The sequence below is a fragment of the Dasypus novemcinctus genome, chromosome 8, assembly GCF_030445035.2.
Source record: "Dasypus novemcinctus isolate mDasNov1 chromosome 8, mDasNov1.1.hap2, whole genome shotgun sequence".
Taxonomy (NCBI): domain Eukaryota; kingdom Metazoa; phylum Chordata; class Mammalia; order Cingulata; family Dasypodidae; genus Dasypus; species Dasypus novemcinctus.
In genome coordinates this window covers 109,421,177-109,436,642 of record NC_080680.1, presented here as the reverse complement: position 1 = coordinate 109,436,642, position 15,466 = coordinate 109,421,177, and positions in this window count along the sequence as shown.

Genomic DNA, 15,466 nt, shown 5'->3' with positions numbered 1-15,466 from the left:
GTGTCTGCCTCCCACTTGGGAGGTCCTGGTTTCGGCTCCCAGCAGGCAAGACAGGCAAGAGAACCAAGTCACGGAAGCCGATGTGGCTCAGTGGTTGAGCACTGGCTTCCCACACAAGAGGTCCCAGGTTCAATCTCTGGCTCCCAGGTACCTCAAAAAATAAAAAATAAAATGAAATAATGTAAATAGGGAAGCAGATGTGGCCCAGGCAACTGGGCTCCTGCCTACCACACAGGAGATCGCTGGTTCAGGTCCCAGTGCTTCCTAAAGAAGACAGCAAGGACAGGTGTTACAAGTTGATACAACAAGAGACACCAGAAGAAAAGAACATAATGGGAGACACAACAAAGCAGGGAGCAGAAGTTCCCGGTGTCTCCTAAAGAAGACAGCGAGTTGACACAAGATTACACCACGAGAGAGGGGAGGAAAAACAGAATGAGAGACACAACAAAGCAGGGAGCAGAGATGGTTCAAGCTATTAGATACCTCCCTCCCACATCATAGGTCCCAGGTTCAGCTCCTGGTGCCCCTAAAAAACAAGAAAAATGAACAGACTCAGCAAGTGAAAAACAACAAAGGGGTGGGGAGAAATAAAATAAATTTTTTAAAAATAAAATAATATATCTATTTAAAACAGTGGACTTTTCTCTAGAACCATGTTCCTCAAAACATGGCTCTCAAACTACCTGCAGGAGAAATACCTGACAGGCTTATATAATCGCAGATTTCTAAGATCCACCCAAGATCTATTGAATCAGAATCACTGAGACTAAGGCCTAGAAAGCTTCATGTATTACAAAGTCTCCAGGTAATTCTTATCTACTCTAAAGGAGAAAAACGCAGGAAACAAATATATGGTCTTTCACAGTGCAAGGAAAATAATAATAACCTATACAATTACTTCTATTTGGTGATTATTTCTGCCAATCTCGGAGCAAAATGGCCACACCTTTGGAAGAAACCCACAAACTTCCACATTTGGGGCTCTATATTTTCTTCCATTATTGACCCAACTATAGATCAACCCACTGTGCTCTGCTCTTCAGCTCCCCAATCCTCTTCTTGGGGAGGGGGAATTAGCATAGAATAAAATAATTCAGAATATTGTGGGCATGTCCTTCAGGGTAATTTTGTTGATTTTTTATTTATCTTTATTGGAAGTGACCACTTTATTGTCTCAAAGTCCAGAGTTGGGGCCTCTAGAAAAAAAGCAACTCTGCCACTATTTGTAACACCATATAAGAAAGGAATACTAAAATTATAGTAAACTAACACAGTCACAAAGCACTATGAAGGCAAGTTCAATTTAGCACAGGTCAGAACAGTGAGAGGACTGTTATTGGATCAAGCCACATGAAAGACTTCCATATACTTACACCTGTTGGTAGCCTAGTTTAGAGCTAAAAACATTAGTTTATGAATGGAATATCAGCTCACTGTTAGATATGCTCCAACTCTCTTTTCTGCCCCCAGAATCCTCCTTGTATCCTTCCTAAGCCTTCTCTTCTAATGTCCACTAAAAGAGATTTTTTAGGTCTACAGAAGTTAATACATGAATGTTGATTAGCAGATTCTCAAGCATTATGAATGCTGGCTCACAGACTTGCCTATTTTACCCCAAATTGATCCAAACCGGCATTCTGGGTTTTTATAACTACCATTTGGCAGGATATCCTCAAGTCTGCCCTGATATCCTTGAGTAATTTAGAAGTGCATGATTATTTTTAATTAAAATGCTAATAGTTCTTGAAGAAACCATAAGATGTCTTCATTTCTTAAAAGATTAAACTGGTACTTTAGGCAAATCTGTATTTACCCATATTTGTAACAAAGGTGTCATACATATTCCAATAGAATTCGTGTTTGTCTATACATTCTGCTTAAGGAGTTGTAACCCTTTGAAGAGTAGTTTCCCATGGGCTTCCAAACACTTATAGGCACTACTCTATTGCCCAAATAGATAAACAGTCCCATGTAATACATATGCCCCAGCACCATCTCAATCAACCACCAGAAGAATAAGATGGTTCCCAGAGATGGCCAAACCATAATAGGAAAAATGTATTAGGCAGATGAAAGCTATTTCTCCTAGTCTTTCTCTTCCAGGAGTATCTGACAATACTCATAGCACTTCCTAAATCAACCACCAGTTCCCAGTAATCCAACCCACAACATCCTAAATTTGTTTTCTTGATAAATCCAAGACTATTTGTTGTGCCTTAACATTAACAAGGTTCCTTCAAACTTCAGTCTCTGAAAAAGCACTATTTCTAGGAGGATTCCTAAGAGATCATGGGCTTTTTAACTCTACTTAACTGGACCTCTTTCATGCAGCCCTCAAAATATAGATAAGAAAGAGCCTTTATCCTCTTCCTATTCCTCAGTCAAAAGTCACAATGTCTAAATTTAACCCTCTACCTTCTTCCTTCAGGGAATCTACTGGCCTTGCTGTGTTGGAAGTCCATGGTCTTGTAATATCCATTAGCATAGTCCATATGGGAAATTTGGTGAATACCATATGCCTGCATATCCTGATAATAATGAGCGAAAACCACAAATGGAGAAATGCAAACCAAGACCGCAATGAGATAATTTTTATCCATTTATATTGGCAAACATTAAGAAGTTTGACACACCAAGTGTGGAGAGGATGTGTGTTAACAGGATCCCTTGTACACTGTTGGTGAGAGTGTACACCATCAAAACCACTCTGGAAATCAGTTTGGGATTATCTTTTAACCCTAGGTGCTGGTTCTCCTGAAGGCTACAGAGATCCACAGGGTATATGGTCATGGCAGAGGATTTGGAGTTCTGTGCCATGTCAGAGGGCCCTACTTCGGAATTTGTGCTCCTGAGTATGATGGAGCTGGACTCATATGTGACTTTCCTACACATGCCTCTTCTGTCACTTTTATTGAACCTGTGGTTGGCACTAGGGATTGTGCATACTCAGGGGACTTGAATCTCTGGACTGCCCATGTGCCAGCTGGGCCCTGAGCCTCAGCAGAGTTGCGACTCCTACTCTCTGGTTCATTACCCAGGTCAGCTAACAGGAAGGTGAAGATGGTCAACCACCACACCAAGGAATCAAGAGTGCCAACAACTGCAAGCAGAGGAATTGCATCCATCATCTATGTGGAATCTAGCCCCCTCTTGGTCTGGAGGTGGAGTGGACATCACCATCTCAGGGTCCCCAGAATGGAGGAATAAAACACAGTTTACAGTGGACTTGCTGATATTCTACTATAAAGCTATTGTGACTAGTAAGAGAAGGAAGTGTAGCACTGAGGTGGAGAAAGTGGCCACAGTAGTTGCTGAGGGCAGGGAGAGTGAAGAAGAGATGTGATGTGGGGGCATTTTGGGGACCTTGAGTTGTCCTAAATGATATTGCAGGGTCAGATGCTGGACTTTATATATCCTGCCATAATCCACTGAATGTACTGGGGAAGAGTGTGAACTACAGGGTAAACTATTATCCATGTGGTGCCGCAGTGCTCCAAAATGTGTTCAACGAGTGCGATGAGTGTGCCGCAATGATGGAGGAGGTTGTTAGTGTGGATGAGTGTGGTGGGGGGTGGGGTATACAGGAACCTCTTATATTTTTTAATGTAACATTTTTTGTGTGATGGATATATCTTCAAAAAAATACAATTAACAAAAATAATGGGGGGGGGAAGTGGGGTATATGGGAACCTCTTATGTTTTTTATGTTTTTTATGTTTTTTAATGTAACATTCTTTGTGATCTATTAACTTTAATTTTTAAAAGTATTTTTAAAAAAAAAAGGAACATTCACAATCCTTACAAGCCAATAGGCATGCTTACATTTATACCAGAAAAAAAATGCTCAAAGACAATTTATAATAGCACTGTACATAATAGCAAAATACTGGAAATAACCCTATGCCCACCAGCATGAGAGAGGACAAGTTGTGGTATATTTACATAATGGAATATACAGCAGTCAGAATTAACAAATATAATAGGAATACATCTTAGAAACATAATATTGAGTAAAAGAGCAAGTCCCAAAAGATTATGCATTATGATAGCCTTTCTAAAAGTTTTAAATAATAACAATGACAATAAATTAAGCACTACATAACATATATCATTATATGTGATAAAACTGTATAAGAATAAAGCAAAGGAATGATATGCACAAAATTAAGGATAGTGTAAATCATAGTTAGATATTAATTTTATCAGAACTATTTTTTGCATCTATTGAGGTAAGAGTATAATTTTTGTCCTTTGAATAGTATAGTAATTGATAATTTTATGTTAAAGCAATTTTGTGTAACTTGGATAATCCCAATTTTTACATGATGCATTATCTTTTTATACACATTACTGAATTTGGTTAATATTTTGTTTCAGATTTTGCATTTATTTTCATAAGTAAAACTGGCCAGTTTTAAATGTAAGAATTACTTATTTTTCATACCCTATTTCTTGGATTTTGGTATCAAGATTTTGATGGCTTTACAAAATGAGTTTGGAAATATTCCCTTCCCTTCTATACCCTGGAATCATTTTTCAAAGATTAAAATTATGTGTTCCCTGAATATCTGGTAAAATTTAGACGTAGAACCAAAGGGTGTTTTAGTGAGAAAATGTTTAATTACTGAGTTAATAGACTCAAGTATTCTATTTCCTATTGAATTGATTATGATAAGTTATATTTTTTCTGGCAATTCCAACTCCAAACAATTCCAAAACGTTTCTAAACAATTCCAAACTATTTTCCACAGTGGCTGCACCATTTTACATTCCCACCAACAATGTATGAGTGTTCTGATTTCTCTACATCCTGATCAATCCTTGCTATTTTCTTTTCCTTTCTTGTTTGTTTGTTTTTCTTTTTCTTTTAGTATAGCTACCCTAGATGGTATGAAGCAACATCTGGATATCTCACAGTTTGATTTGCATTTCCTTAATGACTAATAATGTTGAGCAGTTTTTCAAGTACTTGTTGGCCATTTGTATATCTTCTTTAGAGAAATGATACTCAAGTCCTTTACCCATCTTTTTTTTTTAAAGATTTATTTTTTATTTATTTCTCTCCCCTTCCCTTGCCCCCCAGTTATCTGCTCTCTCTGTCCATTCACCACTGTGTGTTCTTCTGTGACCTGTGACCACTTCTATTCCTTATCAGCACTTTGCCCATTTTTTAATTGGGTTGTTTGTCTTTTTGTTCATGTTGCGTAAGAGTTCTTTTATATTCAGGATGTTAGAACCTTAACAGATTTGAAAATCTTTTCTCCCATTCTGTGGGTGATCTTTCCCCTTTCTAGATACTGCCTTTTGATACACAAAAGTTTTACTTTTGTGAACCCCAATTTATCTATTTTTCCTTTTGTTTCTTATGCTTTTTGGTGTCAAATTTAAGAATCCATTGCCAAATTCAAGGTCATGAAGATCTAATCCTAGATTTTCTTCTCAGACTTATATAGATTTAACTCTTATATGTAGGCCTTCAATCTATTTTGAGTTAACTTTTTTATACAGTGTGAAGCAGAAACCCAGCTTCATTCTTTTCCATGTACATATCCAGTTGTCCCACCACCATTTGTTGAAAAGACTATTCTTTCATCATTGAAAGAACTTGGTACCCTTGTCAAAAATCAATTCATGGGAAGTGGATGTGACTCAACTGATAGAGCGTATTTTCTAATTTCCTTTGTGAATTCCTTTTTGGGCCATTTGTTGTTTATAAATATGTTATCTAATTTCCACGTATTAGTGAATTTTCCAGTTTTCCTACTGTTATTGATTTCTACTTTCCTTGCAGTGTAGTCAGAAAAGACACTTGATTTCAATCCTTTTAAATTTATTGATACTTGTTTTATGGCCTAGCATATGGTCTATCCTGGAGAATATTCCATGGGCATATAAGAAGAGTATGTATTGGGTAGAGTATTCTGTGTATGTCTGTTAGACCTAGTCAGCTTAAAGTGTTATTCAAGTCCTCTTTTTCCTTATTGATCTGTCTAACTGTTGTATTCATTACTGAAGTACAGCACTAAGATCTCCAAACAGTATTGTCTATTTCTCCCTACATTCTATCAGTTTTTGCTTTATAAATTTGGGGGCTCTGTCATTTGGTAAATATATATTTATAATTGTTATATCTTCTTGATGGATTGAACCTTTTATTAATATACAATGTCCTACTTTCTCTCTTGTGACAATATTTGACTTAAAGTCTATTTTGTCTCACATTAGGATAGACACTTTACTCTCTTTTAGTTACTATCTACATGGAATATCTTTTTCCATTCTTTCCCTTTCAACATATTTGTGTCTTTTGTTGTAAATTGAGTTTGTTATAGACAGTATATAGTTGGGTCATGGGAGGTTTTTTAGATCAGTTCTGCCAATCTCTGCCTTTTAATTAACTGGAGATTTTAACCCATTTATATTTAAAGTAATTACTGACAAGGAAGGACTTCTACCAGCTTGCTGTTTGTTTACTATATGTCTTCTAACTTTTTGGTTCATCATTTTCTCCCTAGCTGCCTTTTTGTGTTTAATTTTTAAGGTATACTGTTTTTATCCCCTTCTCCTTTCTGTTCTGAATTTTAAAAGTTAATTTCTTAGTGGTTAGTCTGGGGATTACAGCCATTATCCTAAATGTATAACAAACTAGTTTGAATGAACACCAGCTTAGTTTCAATAGTATGCAAAAGCTGTTCCTATACATCCCCATCCCTCACCCTGCATGTTGCTATTGTCACAAATTTGATCTTTAAATATTCTGTGTCCATTAGTATACATTTATAATAATTTTTTGCATTTGTATTTTAAAACATTTAGGGAAAAAGGGCAAGTTACCACCAAAAATTCAATAATATTGGCTCAAATATTTACATACACATTTATCTTTACCAAATTTCTTTAATTTTTCATATTACTTAGAGTTACTGTCTAGTGTCCTTTGATTTCACTCTGCATACTAGCAACTAACTCTTTCCTTCAGTTTTTGTTTATCTAGGAATGGCTTAGTTTTCTCCATCATTTTCAAGGATAGTTTTGCCTGATATATAATTATTGGTTGACATTTCTTTTTTCTTTCAACACTTTAAATATGTCACCCCACTGGGTTCCATATCTGATGAGAATTCAGCGTTAATCATATTAAAATACTGATGAGTCATTTCTCTCTTGCTACTTTCAAAATTCTGTCTGTCATTCTACAGTTTGATCATAATGTATCTTGGTGTGGATCTCTTTCAGTTTATCTTACTTGGAGTTCATTGGATTTCTTGGCTGTGTATATGCATGCCTTTCATCAAATTTGGGAACTTTTCAACCTTTATTTCTTCAAATATTATTTCCACCCCTATCTTCCCTTCTTCTGGGATTCTCATTATGTGCATGATAGTATACTTGATGGCGTCGCATAAGTCTCTTAGGTTCTATTTATCCTACTTCATCCTTTTTTTCTTTCTGGCTCTCACATTGGATAAATTCAGTTTACTATCTTCAAGTTTGTTGATTCTTTCTTCTGCCTGCTAAAAGCTGATGTACTCCTTCCATGAATTTTTCATTTTCATTATTAGATTTTCAGCTCCAGAATTTCTACTTAGTTCATTTTTATAATTCTATCTCTTTATTGAAACTATTCTCATTTTGTTCAGACATCACCTTCTTAATTTCCTTTAATTCTTTTTCCATGATTTCCTTTAATTCTTTGAGCATATTTAAGATAGTTAATTTGAAGATTCTCCAAGTAAGTTCAATGTCTGGGTTTCCCTAAGGACAGTTTATGTTAATACCCTTTTTTCCTGTAAATGGAACACATATCTATTGTTTGCTTCAACTGATATCCTTTGTCCCAGGCAGTAGCAGGTAATTCATTTACCTTTAAATGTTTTGGCAAAAACCCTCCACATAGTCACTTCTCTGACCTGAGAGAATTTAAATTTAGATGAAATAAAGGCAACTCTTTTGCATTAGTACTCCAGAGAGCCCCATACAGGTCAAAACAGACAGCCATATTCTTTAACTGAGGTCTGTGTCCATTAATGACAAGATCAACCTTCTGTTTTACAAACCGGAATCCTAGTCATCTTTGAAACCTGCATCTCTCTCACCACCTATATATATATTCTTACTAACTTTACCTCTTAAAATGATGTTACTCTTTTAATAGCTTCAAATCTGCCTACTACCCTTTACTCCACTGCAATCACTCTAGTCCAAGCATCCAAAAACACTCACTTGGACTCCTAATTGGTCTCCCTGTGTCCATTTCCACCTTCCACAGTCATTTCTCTACACTGCAGCTCAAAAGACTTTTTATAAAAATCCTTGCTACCTCCCTGTCAAACCATTCCAATGCCTGCTCAGTGCTTTAGCATCTGAAAAGATACTCATGACCTGGCCCCTGCCTACCTCTATAGCCTCACTCTTTTCCTTGTTCTCCATGCCTCTAGCATATTGACTTTCTTTTGGTTCCATGCTCCATGCTTCCTTTTGCCAGGGGCACTCTCTACCCCTCCCCACATCATCTACCTTTCCTTCATATATCAGCTCAGTAATTACTTCCTATTTCAATGGTGCTTGTCACAAAGAGAGGGTGAAAATATTGCACAACTCCAAGACAGACCACAAGCTTCTGTTCACATCAAGGTCAGTTGTACACAAAGGACATTTATCTTCTTTCTCATGCATCCATTGAAATAGATTCTAAAGTTAGATAGTTTAGATAGGTCTAAAGGTTATGGTTGCATGTATCTTTCAGAATGAAAAAGTTTATTATAAAAGTTTATTATAATTATTATTTTATTATTTATAAGTTTATTATAATTATTATTTTTAAATGAGGAATCAAGTCTGCAAGGGACACATGGCCCAACCATTTATATAATAGTTGAACCTTCTCCATGACAGATCAAGTATTCATTCTATTCTGAACACCCTTCCAGTGTTCACCAAAGCCAACCAGTTATGAGTCACTTTAATTTTGCTTTCATCCCATGTACATTTCTCCATCTTGATCATTAGAAATCATATCAAATTTAGTGCTAAAGGCCTAAAACAATTTTTAGTACATGTTTCCTTCTCTAAGAATATACTATCTATTTTAAAAGCAAATGTGGTTAATATAATGCTTTAGTCGTAAAGATTCCATGTTAAGAACTAATGAAGACAATTTTATTTTTTAAAATCTGGACAGACATCTTCACCACCACAACCACTACCTCACCATCACCAGCAATCAAAAAGGAGTATTCAGCACAGGAACGGTCAAGTACCTTACTGAATAGCCATCAAAAGTCCATTACACAGGGAAGCAGTTGTGGCTCAACTGATAGAACATCTGCCTACCAAATGAGGGTTCAGAGTTCAATGCCCAGGGCCTCCTGGCCCATGTGGTGAGCTGGCCCACTCACAGGGCTGCTGTGCGCAAGGAGTGCCGTGCCACGCAGGGGTGTCCCCTGCATAGGAGTACCCCACGCACAAGGAGTGTGCCTCACAAGGACAGCCACCCCGTGTGAAAAAAGTGCAGCCCACCCAGGAGTGGCACTGCACACACAGAGAGCTGATGCAACAAAAAAGAGACACAGATTCCCAGTGCCACCTGATGGGAGTTCAAGCAGACACAGAAGAACACACAGCAAATGGACACAGAAAGCAGATAATGGGGGGGAGAGAAATAAATAAAAATAAATCTTAAAAAAAAAAGTCCATTACACAACTGCAAGCAGGAGAATACCTTCCATCTGCCATATGGGATCTAAACCCCCTCTCAATTTAGAGGTGGAGTGGACATCGCCATCCCAGGGTCCTCAGGATGGAGCAATAATTCGAGTGGACTTACTGGTATTCTACTATAGAATTATTGTGACTCTATCAATGGAAGAAATTATGTCATTGATATGGAAACAGAGACCACGGAAGTTACTGAGGACAGGGAGAGGGAAGAAAAGGTGTGAAATGGGGGCATTTTTGGGACTTGGAGTTGTCCTAAATGATATTGCAGGGACAAATGCAGGACATTATTTATCCTGCTATAGCCCACTGAATGGACTATGAAAGAGTGTAAACTACAGTGTAAACTATAATCCAGGCTGTGTAGCAGTGCTCCAAAATGTATTCATCAAATGCAATGAATGTGCCACAATGATGAAAGAGATTGTTGATGTGGGAGGAGTGGGGAGGGGAGTGGGGGTATATGGGAACCTTTTTTTTTTTAAAGATATATATTTATTTTATTTCTGTCCCCTTCCCCCCCACCCCAGTTGTCTGTTCTCTGTTTCTATTTTGCTGTGTGTTCTTCTTTGTCCGCTTCTGTTGTTGTCAGCAGCACGGGAATCTGTGTTTCTTTTTGTTGTGTCATCTTGTTGTGTCAGCTCTCCGTGTGTGTGGCACTATTCCTGAGCAGGCTGAACTTTCTTTCGTGCTGGGCAGCTCTTACACGGCGCACTCCTCGCGCATGCAGAAGGTGGGAACTCAATTGCTTGAGCCACATCCACTTTCCCTGGTAAATGAAATTGAAATGGTCCTTGCCTCAGTTAACCTAAGGACTAGTAAAGGAGACAGCTATTAGACAAGTAAATCCATAAATTATCATTATAAATTATATAAATTTTCTTAATAAAAGAAGTAAAATAGAGCACTGCACATTCATGAAACTAAGAGGATTTGATGTGCCTAGAGCAAAGAATGTGAATAGTGAATCATCAGATTATGAAATCCTTGCATGTCATCTTAAGGACTCCAAGCTTTAAGGCAATGATAAAACACTAAGGGATTTAAACAGGGAAGTGACACGATCAGATTTTTCTAAAAGATAAATCCCATGGTGAAATCATTCATGTTTTAAAACCTGAGGTGGTTTTACCTTACTGTCCAAGATATTCCTCTCTTTAACAATACCTGAAGGATCCTTTACTGAGACTCTACAAAAATAATGATTTTAATTAGTGTTGGCTGAGATGGAAACTAGCCCAAATGTAGGACTGTACCACTTACCAACAACTAACTGTAGTTATATGACAGTAACTACTAATCTCTCAGTCAAAAGCTGCTAGGGGGTATCTGCCCAGGTTCTGTCTTGTGTTCTCTTCTAACATCTGGCTCATTTCTAATCTTTTAGTGTCCCAGTATAGTCCATATTCCATTCCCATTCTGGAACACTTGGTTCCATGCACTCTGCTCAATTTCTTGTGTCAAACTGATATACTAATTACAGTGGGTGCTCAATCTCTGTGTCTTCAAGTTCTGATAGTCCACTCTTTGAAGTTAAGATTTCAACTATTTTCACAGCCTGTTTATATCCCTGTTTCTATACACATATTCTAGAAAATTCCAATATGCAGACAATTCAGTTCTACTCTAATGAAAGCCTACTATAAAATTTCACTTCCAATGACTGAAATTAGCAGGGAATTATTGTGGCATTTGGGTTGGGAAGGCCAAAGTACCTAAACAAAAAAGTAATTACTTCTAGGATGAATGCTTCTTGGTTAGCTTTCCCCTACTACTCCAAAACCATTTTCTCAGGGCTTGCTTCCATAAAGCACTATCAAATATCTCTCGGCAACAACAACTGGCATCAAATTTTTCTCCTTAATTCGTCACCAGAATTTTTACTCTGTGATTATTTCAGGCCTCCTTACATTGCTGGGTTACAAGTCCGGCAGCATATAAAAGCAAAGGGAACAGTCTAAGAGTTAAATAATGCAAAACTCAAATCCAATATTAAAACTTTTTAAGTCTTTCCTATTTTGAAATTTATAAAGTGGGTTTACCTTTCTCCTCTTACTCAAAACCCTCTCTTCTCTTCTACTCTAGGAGTGAAGATAAACAGTTGCATATGGATGCAAAAAGAATGGAAAGAAAAATAAAATAAGAATGGTAAACAGGAGAAAAAAGAATTAATGCTACTTTTTCTATGAAATGGTAGCTTTTTCCCCATTGTAAATAAGATTATTCGGCCTCTTCCCACAGCCACTGAATCAGAATAACTGGGAGTAGAAGTCCAGGATATGTATTTTTAACAAGCAATATTTTAATACAAATAAAAGCTGAAAAACAACTAATGTAAACATGGATTCTATAATTGTTGGATATATTTACAAAGCAATATACCTTATTGCCTTTGTTTCTTCAAAATTTTCACAAAAGGTAGTTACTTTTCAAATTTTTAGAGTGGTTTAAAGTTGATAAATGAATTAAGCTACTGAATGAGGTACAAAATAAATAAGAATCTTTGTCCTTGTGAAGTCAATCATCCAATGAAGAAAAAAAATAAACATGCGTGAAGATGTAATCAGTATCTGGGTAGCCTACTGGCATGGAAAAAGATACATTTTTTTTACAAATATCTATGTGCTCAGAAAAGCAAGGTTGGCAGTAAGCAATTCAGTTCTACTCTAATAAAAGCCTACTATAACATTTCACTTCAAATGACTCTGAAATTAGCAGGGAATTATTGTGGCAGTTGGGGTGGGAAGGTTGAAGTACCTAAACAAAAAAGTAATTACTTCTAGGATGAATGCTTCTTGGTTAGCTTTCATAGCTTACATAGCTCACTGCCAGCCTTCAGGAAAGGTCTGAGGAAGTCAAGAGTTTGAATCAGGAGTCGTGAGCAATGAAGGGCAATTAGGAAGCCACCACCACCTGGCAAAACGTGCTATGGCCAAGAAATCACAAGGAGTCTGTAGGCCCAAAGATTAGCAAGAATGACCGGGACACCAAGGATAGCCACCGAATCCAGGGTTTCAATACCACAGGCACCAAAGGGTAAACAGAGGAGGCCAACGAAGCCTCCGTGGTTAGGGAAGAAGGCAGGAAACCCCTCCACCCAGGCTGCGCCGCCACCTGTACCACAGAGGATGGAGCCTAGGTGGAAACCCTGAGCTCCTCCCTTTCTCACCCAAAGGGAAAACAATGCCTCTCTCTGAGAAGCCACACACAGCCCTAACCCACCAGACCCCCAACACCCGATTCGGAATGGTCCAGGCCCAGACCAGACTGCTAGGGCCATCGGATGGGATTGCGTTTTACCTCATGGGCTCAAGGGCCATGTTTTCCCTCCAACACCTAGTCAGTTTCTGCGTCTGGATACAATAGAAATGCCCTGAAATCTTAGTCCTCGCTGTAGCTTGTGCTGGATCCTCCACACAGATTAAAGGTCGCTGCAATCACTGCCACTGCCGCAGAAACAAAGCGACACCAGGACCACTTTGCTGGGCTGAGACTCAGGCCCTCCTTCCTTGTCTTTCTGTCATCCATTGCTACCTCTCCACAGTGAAGTCTTATTGGATATGGCAATTTCCCCTTTGGGGAGGACTGTTGCGAAGGTAGTTGAAGTCATTTGATCCACACCACCTTTTTTTTTAATATATTATTTATTTATTTTTAAAAGATACATAGAACACACAATGTTGCTTTAAAAAAATACAGGAAGTTCCCATATGCCCCACTCCCCACACCCCCCACTTTCCCACATTAAAACTTCTTTCATTAGTGAGGTACATTCACTGCATTTGATGAATACATTTTCATTAGTGGGGTACATTCACTGCATTTGATGAATACACAGGATGGATTATAGTTTACATTGTAGTGTACATTCTCTGCTAGTCCATTCAGTGGGTTATTGAGGGATATACAATGTCCTGCATCTGTCCCGGCAATATCATTCAGGACAACTCCAAGTCCTGAAAATGCCCAATACCACACCTCTTTTTCCTTCACCCTGTCTTCAGCAACTCCAGTGGCCACTGGCTCCACATCAGTGTATAATTTCTTCCATTGCTAGAGTCACAAAAATTCTATAGTAGAATACCAGTAAGTCCACCCTAGTCCATATTTTATTCCTCCATCCTGAGGACCCTGGGATGGCGATACCCACTCCAACTCTCAATTGAGAGGGGCTTTGATCCCACATGGCTGCCCCACCACCACCTTTTCGCAGGGGGTGGGGGGTCCAATTCAGTCCCAGTTGACCTGAAAGTGCTCTTTAAGTCCATTGCTTTTTTTCAATATATGGACAAAACATAACAGCAGCATACATTTTTTGAGAGTTTACTATATTACCAGCACTGTACTGATCTTGATCCAGATTATTTCCTTCAATCCTTAACACCTTTTGAAGCAGACACTCTTTATTACTTACAATTTCCAGATGAGGAAACCAAGATGCAAAGTCCTACAGTAGTAGAGCTGAAGTTCAGACCAGGAGTTTGATACCAGACACATATAAATATAAATATTTTTCTCTATATTCTAGGTTCTCAAGTTCTTTTCTTTCTTAGATATTTGACATCTAATATTTAGCACCTCAGCATGCTTACAAATATATATACATACACACATACATAGAGACGCGCACACACACACATATATATACACACACACATATATATATGACAAAAGACCAACTTGAGATCTTCCTACAATTCTTTCAGTACTAAGGAAACTCTAAACTGCCTCTTGGAATGCACAGGCAAGACAACCATTTCTCCAGTCTGATGTGATGTCTAGCTCACAAACCAATATTCTAAGTCTGTTTTCTCCAATTACAGAGGAGTTTTGGTTGGATGATCTCTAAAAGTCTTTTCAGCTTTCATGTTCTATAATTTGATTCTACATTAGCAATACTCTCTGCAAGTCACAAATCAGCTCTCTAAAATCTAATAGCTTCAAATTTTATTTCGAAATTCATTCTTCCATGCATGCGCAAATTCTTTTTTTTTTTTTTTTTTTTCTTGGAAGTTTTAAGAGCTTCTGTTGTGGTTAGATAACAGGGATACTGCTCTTTCCTGGAAAAGCAGGAGATGAGCCTGTTTTAAATGGGTCATTTTGATAATCTGATAGAAAACTTTTTAATCAGCTGAAAACTATACATTTCAACTCATCTTTCAAATGTTAGGTTCTATTGCAGACTGTAGAAACTGTTTTCTATATCTGCTATACATATTTTCTTTTGTCTTCCATACATTAAAAATCTCTTAAATACAAAATTTACAAGAAAAAGAAAGACATCAGAAGAATGAGGTTATTATCCCAGTTCTGCAATTGTCTGATGTTGAGCAGGTCTTTTAATTTTTCTTTGATTCTGTTTTATCATTTAAACAACCAAGGGCAATTCCACTATTTTTTCTTTATGTTTTCACCTCATTCAAAAAAGTATTTAAAGCAGAGAAGATATCCAGTTTTCTCATGGCACCAAAATTCACTGACTAAATTTGTTCAAGTTTCCTTCTGGAACAAATATTTGCTGATTTTATAGCCCAATATTCTCACAACCATGAAACAAAAAAAAAAAGAAATAAAATATTAATAAATGCAAACTGGAACCTACTCAATAGGCAAAGATCACTGTGTACCAATATCTGATAATTTTGTGAAATTGTAGAGTTAAGGCTCAAGTCAGCATTTTAAGGCTGAGTATGTTGCCTACAATTTCTCTGGTGAGTTCCATCAGGGTCGCTTCCCTGGTAAAACC